The following is a 16,380-nucleotide window of genomic DNA, read 5'->3' on the forward strand; positions in this document are numbered from 1 at the left end:
CGTAAGCAGTTTGTGATGTGGTAGGCAAAGGTTTCCTGATCAGCTGGTAACTTAACTTGTAATTTAAGGTAAATTTGAATTTGACTTGCTAATAGTTTATTACGGATTTATGTCACCTTATTTTTGCTTTAAAAAGTTTTCATCCCTAAATGAATTGCTCACATATTTATACAAGATGCCTAATTTGAAATTTCCTGATGAATTTTTAAACACAGAAAATTAAAATTTTTGTAGACTATTTTTACAGTACTTGAATTACTTATTCTATAGTAAATTATTTTAAATATTGCACTTTAATACAAACATGGTGTCCAGCCACTAACCTTCTTGAGGTAACCAGGGGACTATTTATTAAAATAGGCATAATATCAGAGAATATTCCTTATTTAGTTGGCCTATTGCCATGGCTTTGAATATATATCTCATTTTGGTGTCACCTTGGTTCAAATAATTTGAAATACAACTATGAATAGCCCCTAGGAAACCTTAGGGGTTTTTAAAAGGGACATATTCAAACTATATTGTAATAAAATATATTTGTGAAGGTGGGCCTGTTAGAAAAAGTCTTTACCCTGAAGAACCAGCTTTCCTACTATTTTTTGGGGGGTGTAACTAGTTTAACTTTTAATTTTAAAACTTGGTCTGTATCTTCAGATTTTTAGCACTGAAAATTCCATGCTTCAGTCCTTTTTAAAGACATCATGCTTTTAATAGCGCAAATGAATGGTTTTACCTTCTAATTTTATATATCTGTTTCTCACACTTGTAAAATCTTCGAAAGGAGGTGCTTAAAACTTTGCAAAGAATGAATTGTTACCCCAATTCAAAAATAATCTATTATGTTTAAACAGCCTTAGCTTTAAGGGATTATTTCCCCGGGGCAGGGGCAGGGGCAGGGCGTGAAGTAAGGTCACTGCAAATCAGAACCATTGTAGTTCTGAATTGGATTTCAATCAGGACTTAACGCTACTGTATTTAGATATGGGTTTGAATATATGGATTTCTTTTCAATACCTGTAAATATGGCTATATTCTTGTATTTGTACTGAAGTGTACAAAATGACACTAAAAAGTAATAAATATGTTTTGACTATATTGTGCAGTTATTTCAGAACAGTCTGTTTGGAAAGTTTTAGAATGCGTAATTTGCATTTAACAAAACCAATACCAGATTACTGCTAGCATTTTAACAGCAGTTGTCATGTGTCAGTTGCAATATAATTTCTTAATTGCAGTATTTTAATAAAAAGTTTTGGCTTAAAAGTTGGGATTCTTTAGATCCTGTTCTAATTTATTGTACCATTTCCCCCCCAGTGTCTGAACTTGGGGGGGGCGTGCCTTAAAGAGCAGCCAGCCAGGTGTTCTCATCTAGGCCCTTGGCTTTCAGAACCCTGCTTTCAGGTCGGTTTCACTCACGCTATCCTTAGGCTTGATCTCTTCTTTGAGCTCTCAGCAACAGTTTGGATGCTTGATTTCACATTGTAATTTCTGTAGAAACAGTTCTTGATTTGTGCTTCAGACTTGGTTCTCAGTAATTGTCACCATGATTCCTTCAGTTTCCTTTATTTTTTTTCCTCTTAACACCCTCGTTTTCTATTCAAACCATCAAGATCAATAGGCTCTGCCTTCAAAATGTATTTGGATCTGTAGCTTCTCACTACCTTTGTGTTTACCACGCCAGTCCAATTCACAGTCCTCTTTGAACCAGGCTGCTGCCACGACCTCTCTTACCTTTCTTTGTCTTTGCTTCTACTGTTAATTCACCATTGCCACACATACACAGTCTGTTCTCTATAGCCACCAGAGGGAAATACAAACCATACATTCTTTTCACAGTCCAGTAATTTCATGCTCAAAGCAAAATTCAAAGGACTACTGTGGTTTATGTGTTTAGGCCCCTAAGTACTCCGTCAGTCTCATCTACTAGTTTCTCCCTTGCTGCTTGCGTGCACACCCCCCTTTGGATATTTGGATTTTCTCTGCTGTTGCCTGGCTGCCCATTCAGTCTCTTCTCAAAGGTCACCTCAGAGGCCTTTTCCTAATCTCCCACCTAAAAGGACACTGGCAATCTTTCTGGTTTTCTTCAAAACAGCAGTGTGGTACTTAGCACTCTATAAATAGTTGCTAAGTGAATTATGAATACTAAAGAGCCACAGACAATTTAAGAAAATTTACTAAAAAATTTATTCAGATTTTCGGTTTGTCTGCTAACCTTAGGAGATAGGAACAGCAACTAGTTTTTTATCCTTTCAAGAAATTGTTGTCATTTACCAGTCATTAGTTGTCAAAAACCTAACTGTAAGTCCATTTTGTTAGCATTCTGTTAACATTATGAGATGAGGTCTCTCTAAATAAGATAATCAGCTGAACCATTAATAATTAGAGCTTCCTGTGAACACATTTTAGGAGTAAATAAGCCAGTGAGAAGCAAGATGTCACTTCCGATGTGGTATGCTTGTGGAACTGGCCCTGCTTCTGAAGGGCACAGTTGAGTGAGTCACGGGGGTTGGGGACTACATCCTGGTTTCCCAAGGTAGAATGCTTTGGCAGTCCTGTGTCTTTGGTTCAGATGATGCCTTGTTGTCCAAACAGGCACTTCTGACTGATTTTTAGGATGGAGCTATAGGCAGGAAGCTCTTAAATCATACTAAGAGGTGTCACTAATAGGACATTTTGTACTGCACCTATCCACCATATGGAACCTGGCTGGGATTGAGAATGCTCTGCTCTAGTAAAAATGAAAGGTCGACAGCACTTGATGTCAGTATACTTCATAAACACATATTTAAAAAGGTTTTAAGGTGCCTGTTAATGGCCCAGTTTGATCAGTCTATATGGATATGTTGGGATCACAGTAAATTTTCTCATCTCATTAATTTCGGGGTTACTACCTTGGACAAGAAAGACAATGTAAGGACAGTTTCGGTCTCTTGTGTACTGTGTATCCTTACCACCTAGAAAAATCACATGGTACTCAAATATTTTTGCATAAAATTAGTATACATTTTAAATATTTGCTTTATAAGATTGCTCGACTTTGTATTTAATATCTAAGCTTAACATTTTCCAAAAAACTTTTTTTAATTTAATTTTTTAATCTCCACCTGAGGAAATTTTTTGCATTACTTTTAGAGAAAGAGAAACCTTGATGTGAGAGCAACATCGATCGGTTCCCTTTCATACATGCTGGGACTGGGCCTCGTGTGCACCTGGACGTGGGATGGACCCTGCATCCCACCCGTGTGTCCTCACCAGAAATCAAACTCAAAGCCCTTTGGTTACAGGGCAGTGTTCTAACCAACTGAGCCACACAAGCCAGAACAACATCTTCCAAAACATTTTAATTTTAAAATCCAAATGATTAAAGAACTTGAGCATTGGCTCTGAAATTTCAAGTCAACAGGCTCTTGTTTAAATTTGACTTCTTTCATTTTGATGATTGACATTTTAGTGTCTCTGAGGCTAAAACTGTTAAAGTGATAAACAGGAAATACCAATTTTAGTAAGTTTAACTAGAGCTTTACTAATTAAAACTCTAATTTTTTAAATGCCAATGCAGTCTCAGACTCACTCTATACTTGTTTCACAAGCACAAGAGTTCAGAGATGTGTAAAATACGGAGGATGGGTTGCAGAATGAAGTAGCTGATGAAATACCCCCGTGTTTAACAAGAGTATTTAAAGGGTTAAAGTATTTCTCCACAAACATTACCATGAAGCACAAGGCTATTCTATAATCTTTGAAACGTGGTGGCCAGAGGGAGAAAGGTAGAAAGTTCTGGCGTAGATTAGCACATCTAATCACCCCTGAATTACTCAGGGTCCAGTCAGAAAATGGAAGTCACCCTAGGTATTTGAAAAGGAGGTAATCTCACACTGGTGGGAGGTAAAACTGTGACAGGCCCAACGGAAAGGACAGGAGAGTTGGGATTGTGGACGGGGGTGGGGGGTGGGGGGGCAGCTCTTCTCCAGGGCAGTAGGTCCACAGAAAGGACAGCCACTGGCCCCTGTGCTTTGTGAATCAGCAGGCAAAACCCAGGGCCTTCCCCCTTCTAGTTCTGTCTCTGCCTACAATGGCAGAGCTTAGCTAGAAGCAAAAGAAATAAGAGTTTGTGTCATTCTCTGCAATGCTGAGAAAGGAAGAAGGAGAAGAATGAACCTGAGAGCTAACAAGTATCCAGCATAACCTGCCCTCACTGGAAGAACAGGCAAGAGAGAAAGTGCCAATTTGGGTGATACTTCCTAACAGATAATGGAGCAATGTCTATGAAGTCCTAAGAACCGTCTAAGAAAAGATACTATAATTTAAATATACTTAGTAAGTTGTTATAAAAGACAACAGAAGACTCATTAGGCTTCAAAGAATAACTCAGAAAATCTAACCAAGAGATAAGGTAGTGAAAGTACTGCTGGCATTAGGGAAGCGGTTTACACATGCAACTGCAGAATGATGGGGAGTGTGGCTCGTGGATGTAGGGAAATGTGGCAATGTTTAGTAAACGGGGGTGGTGAGAGGACGGGGCGGGGAATAGAGGTGCATTTGAGTAGCATTTTTCAAAATAATTTTTTAATCCTCACCTGAGGATATTTTTTGCATTATTTTGAGAGGGAGAGGGAGAGAGAAACCTTGATGCAAGAGAGCGACATTGGTTATCTCTCCTACATGCCAGGACTTTATTTTTTCATTTCAATTTTTCATCTTGGGAGATCCGATGTTCACTGATCAATAGAAAGGTACTAGGCAAATCAGTATCTTGCTTTAGTGAAGCTTACATTTAAGTGAAGGCAAAAACAAAATTTGAAAAAGTAAATGCGCGAAATCTTTTGAATTCAATACACAATAAATACAGAAATGCTGTGGAAAGAAGGAAATCTTTATGAAAGCATGGGTGGACCTGGAGAACGCTATGCTAAATGAAATAAGCCAGTCAGAGGAAGACAGGTACCATATGATTTCACTCACACGTGCAATCTTATGAGCAAAATGAACTAACAAGCCAAATAGTGACAGCTCATAGGCCAACAGCTGGTGGGGGTTGAAGGGATTGGGCAAAAATAAGAAAACTTGGGCACCAACAACTGGTGATTTCCAGGGGAAGGAGAGAGAGAAGGGATAAATCGCGATGGAAGGAGACTTGATTTGGGGTGAAAAACACACAATACAAAAAAAAATGTGTAGAGGAATAAACAGTGAAAAAGCCCATTTGATATACCTGATCGTCAAGTAAACTTGCCTTGAACACAACGTATTACATTTTCTATGGTTACTTTTCCCACATTTGTATGTTTGTATAATGACATGTGCATATAAGTATATGCACACACCTTCTTTTTTCACACAACCAATAGCATATAATGTATAATATTGTACAGCTTGACTTTTTTACTTAGCAATATGTCTTGGAAATCATTGTGTAAAAAGCTTTTACATATTTTTTAACTAGTTACATAGAATTTTAGTGCATTGATGCACCATAAAAAGTCTCTTTTAACCCAAATGTAAACATAATGTGATCTCAAGCTTTTTAATTGTTGCCAGTAGTAAAGGAGAGAAAATGGTTAAAAAAAATCAATAATGAAGAGACCTTACAAAGGTGTAGTAAAGGTGAGGGATTTTAGATCATGTAGTTATGACAAGCCTGCCTGAGGATATGAGCTTAGCTGAGACCTGAGAAATGAGACAAGACAGTTATATGAAGTTCAGTATTATATCATAGTGAGTGACAAAACCCTAGAAGCAGTACTACAAACTTCAGACTATCACCTTTGTTATTTTCAATACTGTGGGAGATGCTAGCCAATGCAATTAGACAAAACTGTAAATAGGCTAAATTACGATTATTTTCACTGATCTATGTTTGAAAGGTAAAAATAAAAGTATTAAAAGTATTCAGTAAGAGGGCTAATTATAACTTTAATATGCAAACATCAGTAACTTTGCTACCTAGAAAATAGAAGTAAAGGTTTAATATGGCAATTAAATCAAGATGTATAGATTAGTCTCTTCAATAAACGGTGTTGGGGAATCTGAATATTCATGTGCAAAGTAATGAGATTGAGCCCCTGTTTTACACTGGTCACAAAAGTTGACTTGAACTGAATTAAAAACTCCAATGTAACACCTGAGAATTGTAAAACTCCTAGAAAAAAGCACAGGGGAAATCTTGCCATAGTAGGTCTTGGCAATGATTTTTTGGGGTGTGATACCAAAACCACAAACAACAAAAACAAAAATAGGTGAAACTACATCAAACTGAAAACTGCACAGCAAAAGAAATAACAAAATAAAAGGCAGTCAGTGGACTGAGAAAATATTTGCAAGTCATATCTGCCAAGAAGTTAATATCCAAAATACATGAGCAATGCAACAACTCAGCAAGAAAAGAAATCTGATTAAAAAATGGGCAGAGGGCCCTGGCTGGTGTGGCTTAGTGGATTGAGCACTGGCCTGCAATCCGAAGGGTTGCTGGTTCAGTTTCCCATCAGGGCAGGTGCCCGGCTTCAGGCCTGTGAAGGGTGGCTGATCGCTGTTTCTCACCCTCTCTTTCTCCCTCCTTTCCCCTCTCTCTAAAAATAAATACAGTCTTTAAAAAAAATGGGAAGAGGGCCTGAATAGACACTTTCCCAAAGAAAACATAAATGACCAACAAGTACATGAAAAGGTGCTCAACATTTCTAATCATCCAGGAAATGCAAATTCAAACCACCATAAGATTATCGCCTCACACTTCTTGGAATAGATATTATCAAAAAGGTAAGAGGTAAGTGTTGGCAAGGATGTGGAGAAAACGGAACCCTGGTGCACTGTTGGTGGGAATGGAAATTGGTACAACCACTGGAGAAAACAGTATGGAGTTTTCTCAAAAAATTAAAAATAAAACTATAATTCAGAAATCTCACTTTGGGTACATGTCTGAAGGAATTTAAATCATTATCTTAAAGATATATCTGCATCCTGTGTTCATTGCAGCATTACTCACAATAGCCAAAATATAGGCAGAACTTAACTGTCAATAGATCAGTGGATAAAAAAAGATGTGGAATACATAAAACAGTATTATTCAGCCATAAAAAAGGAAATTCTGCCATTTGTGACAAGGATGAACCTAGAAGGCCTGCTAAGTGAAATAAATTAGTGAAAGACGAACACTGTATGATTTCATTTACATGTGCAAGCTGCAAAAGCTGAACTTGGCCTGACTGGTGTGGCTGAGTTGGTTGGGCGTTGTCCCGCAAAGCAAAAGGTTTGCCAGTTTGATTCCTGGTCAGGGCACGTGCCTGGGCTGCGGGTTTGGGGTGTATGAGAGGCAACCTATCAATGTTTCTCTTTCTCCCTTTCTCTCTCTCTAAAAGTGAAAAAATAAAATCCTTAAAAATTTTTCGTTAAGAAAAAGCCATGGAAAAACCCTCAGGCCCCAATCTCCTGTGTACTGGAGGAAGATGTGACTAAAAGGAGAGGCAGTAGCAGACAAACTGGCAGACCCTTCTCAGGAGGAAGTGAAGAGGCTGTGCCCTACACAATGTGACTTCCACTCTCCCTCTCAGAGAAACCTCACTGCAGGCCTGGGTAGAAAGGATGCAGAGGCTTGCCTGCAGAATGCCCTTCCCCGGACTTTGTGTGGCTTGCTGGTGTTTCCAATTTTGTGAAGGGATCGCAAAATTTTTAAACATTTAGTTTAGCTACATATACATCCTCAAGAATTTTTTAGGCGATCGGAGTGATTAACTTGAGAAACAACGGAGCTCCTTTTCCTTAGCAAGAAGGCGGAGTACGACTTGACCACTCACGCAGCACGCTTCTTGGATGGGCATCTAGTCTTCCCGTCACTTGAGTTGTTCTCTGGAAAGGGATGTATGATGAAAAAGAATTATTACAAGGAAAATTGGGTCTTCTTGGTGATACTGACATGGTAGACTTTGCCATGGGTGTATACAAAAACCTTTGTTCTGATGCTTTTCCTCATCAGAGAGCAAAAAGAACAGTTGCACAACTGAAACAGCTTTAGGCAGAGACAGAACTAATTGTGAACACATTGAAGATCCAGAGACTACGAGGTGAACGCAGCCAACCTGGGACAGTCAGGTGCTGTTTGACCACCTGGTGGACAAGCATGGTTTTAGGCCGGCGTATTCAGATAGGCTCTACAGGACTGCAGACTTCCAGTATGGATGTGGGAATTACTCGGGAGCAGCAGAGCATCTTGACTTCTTTAGAGTGTTGGTCCTGGGAACAGGCAGAAATGCTCTGAGTTCCCTGTGGCGGGAAACTGATCTCTGCAAGTTAATGCAGAAGTGGGATGCAGCTGTGAGAGGCCTGACGCAGTTGAACGAGACCCTGGCTGATTCTGTGCGTGCCCCGCTCTCATCTCTTCAGCGGCAAACAGGTTCACTCACCCATCTCTGTTTTCTTCGACCGCCCCAAAGGGCATGATGACATAAATGATCTTTTCCTTTACCACCCACAGTATCTTAATGCAGTTTGGACGGGGTGTCCACGTATTCTTCACTCTGTGACTACAGCAGTCACAACTAACAAAGTGCCAGCAGGTGCTAAATAAGGTCTAGTCAGAGTCACTCAACAGGAGTCTCACACATGCAAAGACCCAACTACAGAGTCTGTTCAATGCTTACATGTTAACCTTGACTTTGATGGAGCTCAGCAAAAGCTGAGGGAATCTGAATCTGTGCTTTTAAATGACTTCTTCCTGGTGGTTTGTCCTGGGGGTTTCATTGAAAATGCCCATCTCTTCCTATTTGAGACTTTTTGTCGCATCACCCAGTGTATCAGCATTACTGTGTTGGCAGAAGAACTGAATGGGACTCCAGAAGAGCTGAAAGGCAGATTGTAAATTTGATTAGGAATGCAAGACTGGATGCCAAAAATGGTTCTAAATTAGGTCCTGTGGTTACGGGTAACAGTGCAGTCTCACCCTGTCAGCAAGGGATTGAAAAGACCACGAGCCTTTCAGATGCTGGCCATGAGTACTGAGGAGAAGCTGAATGAGAATAGTAGGTCAGATGTTCCTAACTGGGCAACTCAAGATTCTGGCTTCTACTGAGGAACTGTAAAAAAGATGAAAAAACTACAAAGGAAAGATGAAATGATAAAACCATTATACAAAGGGTGACATGTATTTGAGAAACAACATATTGAGCAAAAATTGTGGGAAATTTGAGTAAAATTGGCTGTTTCATTAAAAGAAATGAAAAGAGGGAGAGAAGATGGCAGCCAAGTAGGTGGAAACTGAGTCCTCATGCTCTTGCCCCACCTTAGATACTTGGCTGACCTTCTGACAAACAAACCAATCATTCAACGGACACTTACCTGATATGAAATTTGGAAGCCAAGGAGTGTAGAAGCCAAGTGGACTTCATAGGTTGAAGGGAAATACCCTGTGCTTGGCACTTGTAGCCACAGACAACCTAGTCAGAAATCACAGCTTTGTGGCTCCCTCCCCTCCCAGGGCAGAGAACCCCCAGACCCAGGCTTGGACTGACTTGGATACACAAAGTTGGGGAGATCCAGGCTACACACACACACACAGCAAACATCACACCCATAGATGCAATGGCAAATGCCAACTTGGAGAGTGCCAGAGAGAGGGAGTCTGTCTGTACCTGAGTCAGGCAGAGGAGGCAGTCTGTGGCCAGACATTATTGTGAGAGACTTTTTGCTTTTGGGGGAGGTGGTGTGTGAGAAAATCAGGACGGTGACTCAGTGCTGCAGTGGGAATGGCCAGAGAGACTTTTTAAAAAGGGGAGCAGAGGTGTGCTGGTCAGGGACCCCATGTGCAGCAGCCCTGCCAGCACAGGGAAAGGACTGAGGGCATGGTTTGCTCCCACTGAGTGCAGGTGGGCAGAGAGATCAGAAATGTGCACAGAGGGGATTTCTTGGCCCTAGCCCGGCACAGCTGGCAGGCCAAAGGCTGCACAGGGTGGAGAGAGTCCAGGACTGTGTATGCAGTGAGGGCAGTGTCTGGGAACTGGATGGGTGGGAGTGGAGCACCTGAGATTATTTATAGTCAGACAGAGCCACCTCCCCCAGTGAAGATGGAACCCTCCAGGAAGGGAAGGATGCACCCAACCCCCACATCCTGCAGGATGGGAGCACCACCTATGGGGAAGCTCTGAAAAACAGGCAGGACAGGCTCAAGAACCACCACCCCCTGCAGGGTGCATATCCACAAGAGAAAGAAAAATATGTAAAGGGCTCATTTTGAACTTCTCAGGGAAATAAAATACATTGGTTCCAAGGGCCCTATTCCACTGAAGCCAGCAAAGCAGAGAGTCAGAAATTGGTGCAGCAAGAGGGAACCAGGACCCTGCCCAGCCTCAGCTTGCACACAGAGCTGTCATCAGCACCAAGCAGGAAAGAGCTGACTCTTACACAGATTTGCTTCTCCCTTGAAATGGACAGTGAATTCTTCAGAAACTATACATTATTAGAAATAAGATGGCTGGTGCAGGGGCAGGAAGAACACAACCACAATTTTCCCAGAAGACTGAACAGTGCCTCCCAGGAGAAACTCAGGGGTCCCACCACCCTGATAGCAACTGAAGCCCCCTCTAGAGGCAGGTGAAGGTGATACATGTGTGCTTCCAGAAGTTGATGACCCACCCTGGGGCCCTGAGCTGATAAAAAGCCAGAGTCGAATTCAGAAAGAGATGTAAGAAGGCAAACATCAAACTCTGCTGAAACAAATTTCACCTTGCTCTTCTTCAGAATGAGTGTTTTTCTTTCTTCCACGTAGCCCTTCAATATTTTTCTTTTGCTTCAATTATATTTCAACTAATTCAGTATTCTTTGTCTTTTATTTTTTATTTTTTATATTATTTTTAGCTTTATTTCAAATCTCACATTGTACCTCCCTTGTCTTACTCCTTTTTGCCTTCTTCCAGCCCTTTCTTATTTTCATTGTTTTTTTAAAATTAAATTCTTGTTCAAGTACAGTTTTCTGTCTTATATTCCCAGCCCTGCCCCCCTCATTGTAAATTTTATTTCTCCTCACACTATGCCTTATTCCTATTCCTACTCTTACTATTTCTCCTCTCTCTATCCTCTCAAAATCATTCTTTCTTCATTTAGCCAGCTCACATTCTTTTTTCCCCTTCTTATAATATTTTTATTTTCTTTCCACCTTTATAAATGGTGGCTTGATTTGTGTGGATATTATAATTATTGCTGGTCTTCTTCAACTGCGTTCCTATTTGTTCACTGTTTCCTTAAATTTCAAATCTCATACGGTACTCTCCCCTTGTATTACCCCATTTTGCCTCTCTGCTGTCCTTGCTTATTTGAGTTTGGATTTTTTTTCCTCTTAGCCTGGATTCTATTCCTTAATTTTATTATTTTTCTTCCCTCTATCCTTTTAAAATCATTTTTCTTTACTGTAGACATTTCGTATTCTCTTTTCTCTTTTGTATAACATTCTTATTTTCTTTACATCTTTATTAATATTTGCTCAATTGCTGTTGATATTGCTGATGTGGGTAATTTTGCAGGCATGGGTTCGTTTTCTGGGTAGTATTGCTTTGTTCACCAGCACCTGTACATTAGCACACAAGATGTGGCAGGGGTTGTGACTCTCAGCCAGCTGGAGGGGAGAACCTACTGATGAATGAGCTATCAATAATCAAAGCTTACATACAAGAGAGACCATATAAACTGAATAAAGGGCAACCCTAGAGCATCCAGATCAGGAGATCAAACAGATTGTACCACTCAGTCCCACAGAACTACTACCACAGAAGTCCACTCCATGAAGATAAGCAGGCAAAGCAGAACAACTTGTGATGCAGAAATAAACAAAAGGAGTCACTTAAAATAACACCCAATTGAAAGAAAAAGAGAAATGCCCAGAAAAAAAGTTCGATGAAATTGAGGCAAACAATCTATCAGAGAATTCAAAATACCAGCTATAAGGATGCTCAAGGAACTCAGTAAGAACTATAAGGAACTTAGTGGGAACTACAACCGCATGAAAAATGACACAGAGACTATGAACAAGAACCAAGAAGAAATGAAGAATACAATATTTGAAATGAAAAATAAACTAGAAGGAATTAAAAGCAGGCCAGATGAAGCAGAGGATGGAATCAGTGAGCTGGAAGACAAGATAGAAATACCCAGTCAGAGCAACAAAATGAAAAAAAAAACAATAAAGAGTTTGAGGAAGCTTTGGGACAACATGAAATATAACAACATTCTCATAATAGGAATATCAGAAGGAGAAGAAATGGAGTAAGGTATAGAAAACCTGTTTGAAAAAACAATGACAGAAAATTTTCCTAACTTGGTGAGGGACAAAGTCACACAAGTTCAGAAAGCACAGAAATCCCAATAAATATGAACCCAGAGAATACTACTCCAAGACACATAATAATTAAAATGACAAACTTTAAAGACAAAGAGAGGATCTTAAAGGAAGCAAGGGAAAAATAGCTAGTAACATACAAGAGAACTTCGATAAGACTATAAGCTGATTTCTAGTAACATACCAGAGAATTTCGATAAGACTGTAAGCTGATTTCTCACCAGAAACATGACAAGCCAGAAGAGATTGGCATGAAATATTCCAGGTAATGAAAAACAACGTTCTACAACCAAGACTACTCTATCCAATAAGGCTCTCATTTAAAATAGAAGGTGAAGTAAAGAGCTTCCCAAATCAAAGGAGGCTAAAAGAGTTTGTTCTGAGGTGGGTCTCTTGTAGGCAGCATATATGCAGGTCATGTTTTCTCATCAATTCAGCTACCCTCTGTCTTTTGATTGGAACATTTAATCTATTTATGTTTAAGGTTATTATTGATAGGTACATATTCATTGCCATTTTTCTGTACCTGTGTTTCTCTCTCTCTTCTGTAGTCATTACTACAGAAGATGCTAAAGGCACTGCTATAAAAAGGAGAAGAGAGAGAGGGAGAGAGAAACACAGGTACAGAAAAATGGCAATGAATATGTACCTATCAATAATAACCTTAAACATAAATAGATTAAATGTTCCAATCAAAAGACAGAGGGTAGCTGAATTGATGAGAAAACATGACCTGCATATATGCTGCCTACAAGAGACCCACCTCAGAACAAAAGACCTACATAGGTTGAAGTGAAGGAATGGAAAAAAAAGTATTCTAAGGAAATGAACACAAAAAGAAAGCTGGGGTAGCAATATGGATACCAGACAAAATAGACTTCAAGACACAAGCCATAAAAAGGGACAAAGAAGGTGACTACATAATACTTAAGGGAGTAACAACAAGACAATGTAACCCTTATAAACATATATGAACCCAATCAATATAGGAGCAGCTAAATATTTAAACAAAATCTTGGAGGTCTTTAAGAAAGATATTGACAACAACACAATCATCATAGGGAATTCTAACACCCATTGTCAACAATGGATAGATCCTCCAAATATAAAATCAACAAGGATATTGTGGCTCTGAACAATACTATAGATCAAATGGACTTAATTTATATGTAGAGAACCTTTCAACCCAAAGGTCTATTTTTGCACATGGAGACCTTGCGGTCTATAATACACCACATAGACAAAATGAAGGACAAAAATCACATGATCATATCAATAGATGTTGAAAAAGCATTTGATAAAATCCAGTACCCGTTTATGATAAAAACACTCAGCAAAGTGGGAATAGAGAAAGCATACCTCAACATAATAAAAGCCATATATGAGAAACCTACAGCCAACATTATATTCAATGGGCAAAACCTAGAAGCTTTCCCCTTAAGATCAGGAACAGGATAAGGGTATCTCCTTTCACCACTCTTATTCAACATAGTATTGGAAGTTATAGGCATAGCAATTAGACAAGAAAAAGAAATAAAAGTCATCCAAATCGGAAAGGAGAAAGTAAAACTGTCATTATTCACAGACATGAAGTATCTGGCAAAGGACCTGAATAGACTTATCCAAACAGGACATACAGAGGGCCCATAGACATATGAAAAGGTGCTCAACGTCACTAGCCATCAGAGTGATGCAAATTAAAACCACAATGAGATATCACCTCATACCTCTCAGAATGGCTGTCATTAATAAATCAAGAAACAACAAGCGCTGGCAAGGATACAGAGAAAAGGGAACCATAATGCACTGGTGGTGGGAATGCAGACTGGTGCAGCCACCATGGAAAATAACATGGAATTTCCTCAAAAAAACTAAAAATAGAACTGCCTTTTGCCCTGGCTGGTGTAGCTCAGTGGATTGAGGATGGGCCTGTGAACTAGAGGATCGAGGTTCGATTCCCAGTCAGGGCACATGCCTGGGTTGCAGGCCAGTCCCAGCAGGGGACCCATGAGAGGCAACCATATATTGATAGTCTCTCCTTCCCTTCCCCTCTAGAGATAAATAAATAAAATATTTTAAAAATAAAAATAAACATAGAACTGCCTTTTGACCCAGTGATTCCACTGCTGGGATTATACACTAAGAATCCCAAGACACCAATTCAAAAAACCTATGCACCCAAATGTTCATAGCACCACTATTTACAATAGCCAAGTGCTGGAAATGACCTATGTGCCCATCAGTAAACGAGTGGATAAAAAAACTGGTATATTTACACAATGAAATATTATGGAGCAGAAAAAAAGAAGGAACTCCTACCTTTTGCAATAGCATGGATGAAACTGGAGAATATTATGCTAAGTGAAATGAGCCAGTCGATGAAAGACAAATACCATATTATCTCACCGATAGGAGAAATCTAATGAACAAAATAAACTAATGAATAAAATAGAACCACGGTGTGGAGACAGGGAACAGACGGAAAGTGACCAATGGTGGGACAGATAATGGTGGAAAGAAGGGGAAGGGACTAGACAAAGAATGCGTATGAATGGCCGACAGACATGGCCAAGAGTATGGGAATCAACTGTGGGGGTGATGGAGGAAGGGGGTATGGGGGGAGGAGAGTAAAATGGAAAAATTGGGAAAACTGTGAGAGAATAACAATACCAATGATTAAAAAATGAAAAAATGCAGATCTGTTAATTCAAGAAAAGAAGAGAAACATTGGTAATCTTCTGTTGATACGGTTTCATTGGTTTGGTCAGGCTTTTTAAAAATTCTTTTTCCACATACATTCATCCCCTTTTCTACAAACCCCTTTCCCCTGAAGGCAAAGGTATCAACTTAAATGTTGTGGGCTTCTCTTGAGTCTCTTAACCTACAGTTATTTTCCATTTTGTTTTTTATTCCTTTGCTAAAATCTGGCTTTCTCTGCTTTATAGCGTAAAAATAGAAAAGTATTAGCAGTTACTGAGGACTGAAAGTGTGGGTTGGGTCAACAGTGGACTTCTTTTCAGGGTGAGGCAGGTGGACAGCACTATGTGTTCAGAGGCTTCTCCATAAAAATAGAAAAGTGTCAGCTGCCACTGAGGACTGAAAACAAGAACCTGTGACAAAAAAGTGTGTCTGGTATTTAGAGGAGGGAATGGAGCCGCTCTTGTGTAACAACCCGGCAAGAGAGAGGCTGCACAAGAAACAAGCCAACTCGACCCCCAGGGCCAGCTCCAGGCCACTGCGGAGGCCAGCGCGGACGCCGTGGCAGCCTCTCCTCACCACGGCCCCTTGCTGCCTGCTTTCTCCTTCAGGTGATCACTCATGTCGATCGCAGTACGAAGACTTCTGTTTAACACTGCGTATAATTCACTGTATTTTGGTTGGAGCCACTGAGCTAACCAAGCAGGGGACAATTACTTATCTCCAAGGAGGTCTAACTGTACCCTTATAACCTTGAGGTAGATGACTGGAATCCAGTCCTGTATCAGTCAAATTTTCCATAAGAAACACATAGCCCCTAGTCCACATTTCTGAGTTTGGTATTTGATGTTTGGACTAGGTCTAAACTCTTTGCTCACACATCCCAGTGATGTTTGTGACTTTTTATTTTGAAAAATGTCAAACGTACCAAAGGTTGAAAGACCTGTACAATGAACACTGGTGTGCTTATCTAGATTTAGTACTTAACAGTTGTCATATTCCCATCACCCTCCCTTTCTTTGTTCCAAACCATTTGCAAGCCAGTTGCTGACATTGTAAAGTGTGTATCTCTACATACTTTAGTGTGACCCTCCTCAGAATAAGGTTATTGTCCTACAAAACCACAACACATCACAAAGAAGGTACAATTTGATGGAATTGGGGGCTAAGGAAAATGAGATAAACATTTCTATGGAGGGCAGAGCAGGGCCGATTTGGCTTTCCATTCTATAAGTGGGCTTCTAGAATCATTTTTTAAAAATATTTTATTTATTTATCTTCTTAGAGGAGAAGGGAAGGAGAGAGGAAAGAAACATCAATGTATGGTTGCTTCTCATGCATCCCCTGCAGGGAATTGGCCCCTCCCGGAA

General features: G+C 39.9%; 1 pseudogene; it reads left to right on the forward strand.

The window, feature by feature from the left end:
* Positions 1-6,689: 6,689 nt before the first annotated feature.
* On the forward strand, positions 6,690-9,084 carry LOC118990438 (eukaryotic translation initiation factor 3 subunit E-like; annotated as a pseudogene).
* Positions 9,085-16,380: the final 7,296 nt, after the last annotated feature.

The sequence above is a fragment of the Sturnira hondurensis genome, unplaced genomic scaffold (assembly GCF_014824575.4).
Source record: "Sturnira hondurensis isolate 20B ecotype Veracruz unplaced genomic scaffold, ASM1482457v3 Scaffold0007036, whole genome shotgun sequence".
Classification (NCBI taxonomy): Eukaryota; Metazoa; Chordata; class Mammalia; order Chiroptera; family Phyllostomidae; genus Sturnira; species Sturnira hondurensis.